Source organism: Petaurus breviceps, unplaced genomic scaffold (assembly GCF_028583685.1).
Source record: "Petaurus breviceps papuanus isolate PSGF00001 unplaced genomic scaffold, PetGlider_PUasm1.0 190, whole genome shotgun sequence".
Lineage (NCBI taxonomy): Eukaryota > Metazoa > Chordata > Mammalia > Diprotodontia > Petauridae > Petaurus > Petaurus breviceps.
In genome coordinates, this window is record NW_027185810.1 from 4,344,394 (window position 1) to 4,351,348 (window position 6,955).

The window sequence follows — 6,955 nt, forward strand, 5'->3', positions numbered from 1 at the left end:
TCTATCTATCTATCTATCTATCTATCTATCTATCTATCTATCTATCTATCTATCTATCTATCTGTATCTACCAGTATTCCTACTTATCAATTGATTGGTCTATGATCTATTTTTACATTGATCAGTCTGTCTAGTGAGCTATACATTAATCTATCTATGGATCTCTTTGTCTGTCTATAGACCTATATCTACTGTTCTGCCTATTTATCAATTGATTGGTCTGTCTGTCTATCTGTCTATCTATCTATCTATCTATCTATCTATCTATCTATCTATCTATCTATCTATCTATCTATCTATTTTTCTATCTATCCATCAATCTATCTAGTGATCTATACATCTATCTGATGGAATCCTAATAAAGCTGTCCCCAGCCCCAATACTCTAACTTCTTTATCGGCCCCACTGAACAGCAGGCCCATTGCTCCAATCTAGTCATGTATACCCTGCCCCCAATATCCTAACTTCTTCATATATATGCCTCACTGCTCACTTGAACAACAGGTGTGTCCATGAACTCATATTTCTCATAGAATAGCAGGCGTGTCCATGAAATGGGATCCCAGCCACTGCCTCTAGGCACTGCCCCCAGACCAATTCCTCATATTTCCCACAGAAACAACAGGTGTGTCCATGCACTCAACCACAACCATATCCACCTAGCCTTAGGACCACAATACTCAGCCAATCAGAAAGCAGCACCACTAGGATGCCCAAGCAGGATGTGGACCCCAAAACAATAGAATGGACTTTCCCTAAGTAGGCACCTGTGCAGTAATAATAAAGTAGTGATCTAGAGTAAACTTATGTCATAGAGAGGTTTATTATAACATCATCATACATACATGCCCCCTCTCCCCCAAATGGGTTTTTCTGTATGCATTGTGGATAATTGCATACACAGTTTCACTGAGGCCGGGACCCCTCCCCTATTACCTAATCCCTTAACGAACCCCTCCTGGCTTTTTAATATTCATAATTTCTGTTATGCAATTGTATCTTTACTCTATAAAAATGCTTCTTGCTTTTTCTGAAGTTGTTGGTTCCTCTTGGAACTTAGCCTGCTTCATGAGAGGCATCAATCTCAATAAATGCCCATACTTGGATTAGAGGTGGTCTGCCTCTGAATTTTTTGAGACATTTCCTCCACAACACATCATGAAACCTCAACAGTTTTTGTTGTTCCTGGGTGGGCAGAGCCTAAACCCCAACATATCTACCTATTGCTCTATCTACAGATCTATACCTACCAGTCTGCCTATTGATCAATTGATTGGTCTATGTATCTAGCTTTACACTGATCTATCTAGTGATTAGTCTATCTCTATCTACTGCCCCCAAATAGAGGTAATATTGTTCACTTTTTCTATCTTTTTTACTTTTCTTTGTTTTTTAAAATAATAACAGCTAGCACTTATATAGCATTTTAAAGTCTGCAAAGCACTTTGAAAATACTATCTAATTTTTATCCTCACACCAACTTTGGAAAGTAGTGCTATTATTTTCCCCACTTTACAGATGAGGAAACCAAGGAAGCCAGAGGTCAGGAGACTTGCTCGGGGTCACACAGTTGGTAAGTGTCTGAGGAAGGAATTGAACTTAGGTCTTCTTGAGTCCAGGTTCAGCGCTATCCACTGTATCACCTAGTTGCTTTTCATTTTTTCATGGGGGTTAGTGTTTGAAGGGGAGTTGTGAGTGTATTACTGGTAAATAAATTCATCTATATAGTTAAAATGAACAAAATGGAAGACAGTGAAAGGAGAAGAAGGTGGGTGTGCTAAATGAGAGGAGGGAAGAAGAGGAAATAGCTAATTATGGGCAAGTTTGATGGAAAATTAACACACTCAGTAGGATGATTTTTACCCCATTGATTTTTTAAAGTAATGATGATAGATGCCATTTAGTGCTAAAAAGGTTTACAAAGTGTTTTGCCAAATTTTTTCTGTGTATTAATTGGTTTTGCTGATTTTTTCCCTTCTGCTTTTTCTTTCCTTTACTTGAAAAAAAAAACTTTTGTTATGAGATAGATCTCTTGAAGACAAAGGGGGAGAGATTCAGGGAGAAATTTAGTCAGTGTAAAAAACAAAAGATCAATAAAATTTATTTTAAGAAGAAAGTTTGCAAAGTTTTGATTTTCTCTTTATAACAATCTTGTGACTAAATATGTGATTATTATTGCCAGTTTTACAGCATAGAGAGATTAAATGACTTGTCCAGGGGCACACAACTAGTATGCATCTATGATGATCTAAGAGTCTCACTAAGGCCTTCTTGAACCCATGTCAAGTCCTCTTCTCATTATGCCATGCTGCTATGGGTTTACAAGGGTGCTTGATTAAATTTCCCTCAAAACAATGACTTTGAGATGAGAGAAAATCAAGGCACAGAAAAGCTAGAGAAAGTTGTTAAAGTCATTCAGCAATAGGGTAGAGAAGTAAGTTTATTTAAAGTGGAGTGTCTACACATGTAAATGTGCAAGAAAATGTTTCTAATGAAATTACTGAACAAAACCTGATCAAACCAAAGATCACAAAAAGGAAATTCCCCAATTGGAGCCTCCCTTTGGAAGATTATCCTCTTTCCTTTTCATATTTTGTCCATCTTTCCACTGCTGCATCATCAGAGTTAAGAATAAATATGGAGTAATATAGTAATAATGCTATAATAAAAAAAACCCAGGTTTTAATGCTTAATTCATTCCAAATTGGGCAGTTTCCCAGAGTCCAAACTTTAAGCAACTCTTAAAATAGCCAAGTTTGAACACGAATACTCCAAAGACAAATGGGGTAGTATCAGGCAAGTCTTGTAAATAATTACAATTTTTAACCAACTGACCTGCCCCATGAAGATACAGAGAGTAAATTTCAGGGAATTCACAGTCGTATCGCTTCCCTGGCATAGTTTTCAACTCATAAATTGAAAGGTTGTTTTTCAGACTACATTAGGCCAATGCTTCATTGTTTTTGTATGTGGAGATCAAAATGATCAGACATAATATTACTGCTGATATAATTCTGTGCCTCAGAAACAATTCCTACATTTTTGTGTCTATTGGAGTAGAAAGAGTGTTAGTCAAATGTCATTGGTTCAAATATCTCCTTGGATTTCTTCCATTTCAATGCACAATGTATTGACTTCTGCATAGTCTTGACTGTAAGATTCATTGATATTTTGGGAACATAAAATCCTCACCTGGGTAAGACTACTCTAAAGAGTCATGCTACAGCAAGAGTTTATACAAATGGCATGGTTGCCCCATCAATTAGCTTCTGCTGAAAGAGTGGGAAAACTGGTGCATCTAGCAGACATATAGTAGGGTAAGATGGCCAGGGCTTTGTCCCAGGGTGCCAAGTGGGAGAAGAATTGTTCCTTCCTGCAGCAGTCTTCTGAATACTATTCCATATCCTTAAGGGGGACTATGCTATCCCCTCATTTGCTCTAGTCTGGGACTCCCAGGAAATTACCAGTGTAATATCCCTCTCCCAAGGCCTGCTTTCCCAGTATTCCCCCTGTCTACTGTCTGCTGCCTCATTATCTCTGCCTTTTCCCAAAGTTTGGAGCATTTTTTGTATTTCTTTTGAGATTTAAAGGGCTGGAGATCAATCCTTGTCCTTCAGGGATACAGTTTGAATTCTCTAAGATATGATTTACCCCTTCTTTTGGAGAGATTGTACCTGGAGTGGACTACCATTTATGCCCTGCTAACATCTCATCCACATCCCCTCTCTACCTGCAAATGAATTTGCCTTAGCACAAGGACTCCAATTTTGGGTTCTGGCAGCTAATGCATCCTGCATCATTAACCCAGCCCTTTAGTAACATCACATTATATGATATCAGTTCCCTCAAGTTCTCCATGCAAGTCCTGCTCCTGTCATGCGCTGTCCTCTGGATATTCTATTCTATCTAGTGACATCATAGGGGGGATTTTCTCAGCTTGCTGAGGAGGCTTATCACAAATCTACTGATCTTTCCAGGGATGTACACATTGATGATGAGGTTGAGCACACGTTGTCAGAGCTAGCTCAGCATTTGGGAGGCTCCTAATGAAAGTATGGGAGAGAAGAGGTATTAGACTGACTACCAGACTGAAAGCCTACAGAGCCATGGTGCTGACCTCAGTGTTGTATGCCAGTGAAACCTGGGCAGTATACTAGTGTCATGCCAGGAAACTGAATCACCTCCATTTGAATTGTCTTAGGAAGATTCTGAAATCACCCGGCAGTAAAGGTACAAGACACTGAGGCCCTTACTTGAACTAAACTTCCAAGAATTCAAACTCTACAGAAACTACAGAAAGCAAAGCTCTGGTGGGCTGGCCATATCATTTGAATGCCAAACTTATGCTTGCCCTAAAAGACTATTTTTACAGAGAACTCACACAAGGCAAGTATTCACAGTGAGGTCAGAAAAGGCGATAAGAGGATGTTCTCCATAATCTCCCTAAAGAACGATGGTATCAATTGTGAGAAATGGGAGATGCTGTCATAGGACTGCCCAGTGTGGTGTGCCCATGTCAAAGAAGGTGCTGTCCTCTATGAGTGAAGCAGAATTGCAGTAGCTCAAAACAAAGATGAGATGCACAAATTTAGAGGCATCTCTACTCCCATTGTTCACAAGGACTATTTGTGCCAAAGCCGTGGGAAAGCCTTCTGAGCTTGTTTCGGTCTGATCACTCAGTCAGGCTTGCTATCCCTTGGTGCCAACATAAGTGATGTCATTTTGGTCCCCTTCAAGCACAAAGGACAACCAACAACCAGGTTCTTAAAAATGTTCATTCCCTTCCTTTCTCGTCTATTCTGGCCCTCACTCCACCTGCAATAGCTGTTTTCTTTTAATGTGGTCAGCCTTCTGAGGATGGATTTCGCCAAACTCAGCCAGACTGGTCCTCACACCAAGTTCTTCTCCAAGCCTGACACTAAACCTTTGGCCACTTGGTAGAACCTGCTAGTATCTGTACTCTGCTGACTCAGCTGCTGAGGACTCATAGTCACTGCCAAGCCACAGTGAGACTTCAGAGTAGTAGTGGAAGGGGGTGGAGGAAGAGAATGAGTGGATGTGACTAAAATGAGAAATGTGATACAGGGTAAAAAGGACAAGGGAGAACTAAGAAATCCTAGCGAGGTCTCATTGGCAGAATATCAAATGCTTATCTTAGCATATAAGGGCTGCATTAGCATAGAGGAATCCCAGAGGTCCATTTGCTGTATTTTGGAGGGCTATGTTGGCTTAATATTTATGCTAGGCTGTAGTTATATTATGCCTTTCTTACTAGAGCAAAATATTATAAAGAAGATTATTATTGGGCTCTTTAAAAATTAAAAAAAAAAAACCAACAAAACCAAAACCTTGAAGTGACATGGTACAGTGGTCAGAGTACTTACTAGCTTTGGAGTTAGAATTCCCATCTTCCTGTTTACTAGTTGGTGTGAACATGGGGAAATCATTGAGTGAGTATTGTTTCCCCATCTGTAAAATACTAAGGTTTGAATAGGTGATGTTTGAGATTCCTTCTAGCTCATAGTTTTATAAGGTCAATAGGTTTGTTTTATCTTTTTTTTTTTTTTAAGCAATTGGGGTTAAGTAACTTGCTCAAGGTTACATGGCCAGTTATTATTGCTGGGTGTGGTACTGAGTATCTGAGCCCGGATTTGATCCAGGTCATCCTGACACTGGAGTAAGAGCCTGGAGCCGATGCTCTTACTCGCTGAGCCACCTGGCCGCCCGTAAGCAATTGGGGTTAAGTAACTTGCTCAAGGTTACACGGCCAGGTGTTTCTGGGTGGGTGCTAAGTGTCTGAGCCTGGGATTCTATCTCCAGGTGTTCTCAACACTGGAGCCTCGCTGTGCTACCTGGCCGCCTCGGTTTGTTTTATCTTAAAGGCAATACTGACTGATGTTGGGCATTTAATTTGAAAACACTCTTAAATGGTAAGAATTATATTGTTTTTTGCTACCCTTGACTGAGAAGAAAGAGGGGAGGAACAGGGAAGAAAATGAGGAAGTCAGGTGGGTTATGTTAGCTCCATAATACTATTGATTCACATTTACACTGAAAGTTACACAATTTACTATTGTGTGTCTTTATCATAGGATCATCAGTTTAGGGCTAGCAGGAACCTTAGAGGACAGTTAGCCAAATCACCTTATTGAATAGATGAGAACTGGTAGTATTTTATCTAGTCAGGAAGACTATTGAATCTATTTCTGGCTATTAATAGGATCATAAATAAAGTTGTGGCACCCTGGGCAAGTCACATAACCCATTTTGCCTTAGTTTTCTCATCTGTAAAATGAGCTAGAAAAGGAAATGACAAACTATTCCAGTATCTTTGCCAAGAAAATCTCAAAAAAGGGTCATGAAGAGTCAACATGACTGAAAAACAACAAAATCCCTAGGTTCTTGGAAAATTCCAAACTTCGATCATTGAAAACCCTCATATGCAGGATCTGTTCTCACCATTCTCCTCCATTCTTTTATTTCTCTTTGGCACAACCATCAATCATTAGCAAAATGGAATTTTTTAAATTCCCTTACTAATTTGCTTAGAGGAGTGAGAATTCCTCAACCCCCTCCCACTTCCCTCCAGAATCCTTAGGGATTCCTTAGGGATTCTTAACCTTGTTTGTGTCATGGACTCCTTCTCTGAATGTTTTTAAATGTATGAAATGAAATACAAAGAAAACCAATCATATTGAAATAAAGATGTATTGTTTCCTTCCAATTTCACTCCCCCTTCCCATTCTATCCACAGGCATGGACCCTAGGTTAAGAACCCTTGTAATGACTTGATTTTCTCACAGGTGAGAGAGGTCAGCCACTGGTGGAGAAATTGAGCTCCATGTAAATCTTTAGAAAATAGGCAGGAGGGTGGAAGGCTTCTTTACCTTTAAATCCAACACCAGAGCAATACTGTATTCAGCATCTAGGCTAAAATATGTATGTCCCATTGTTC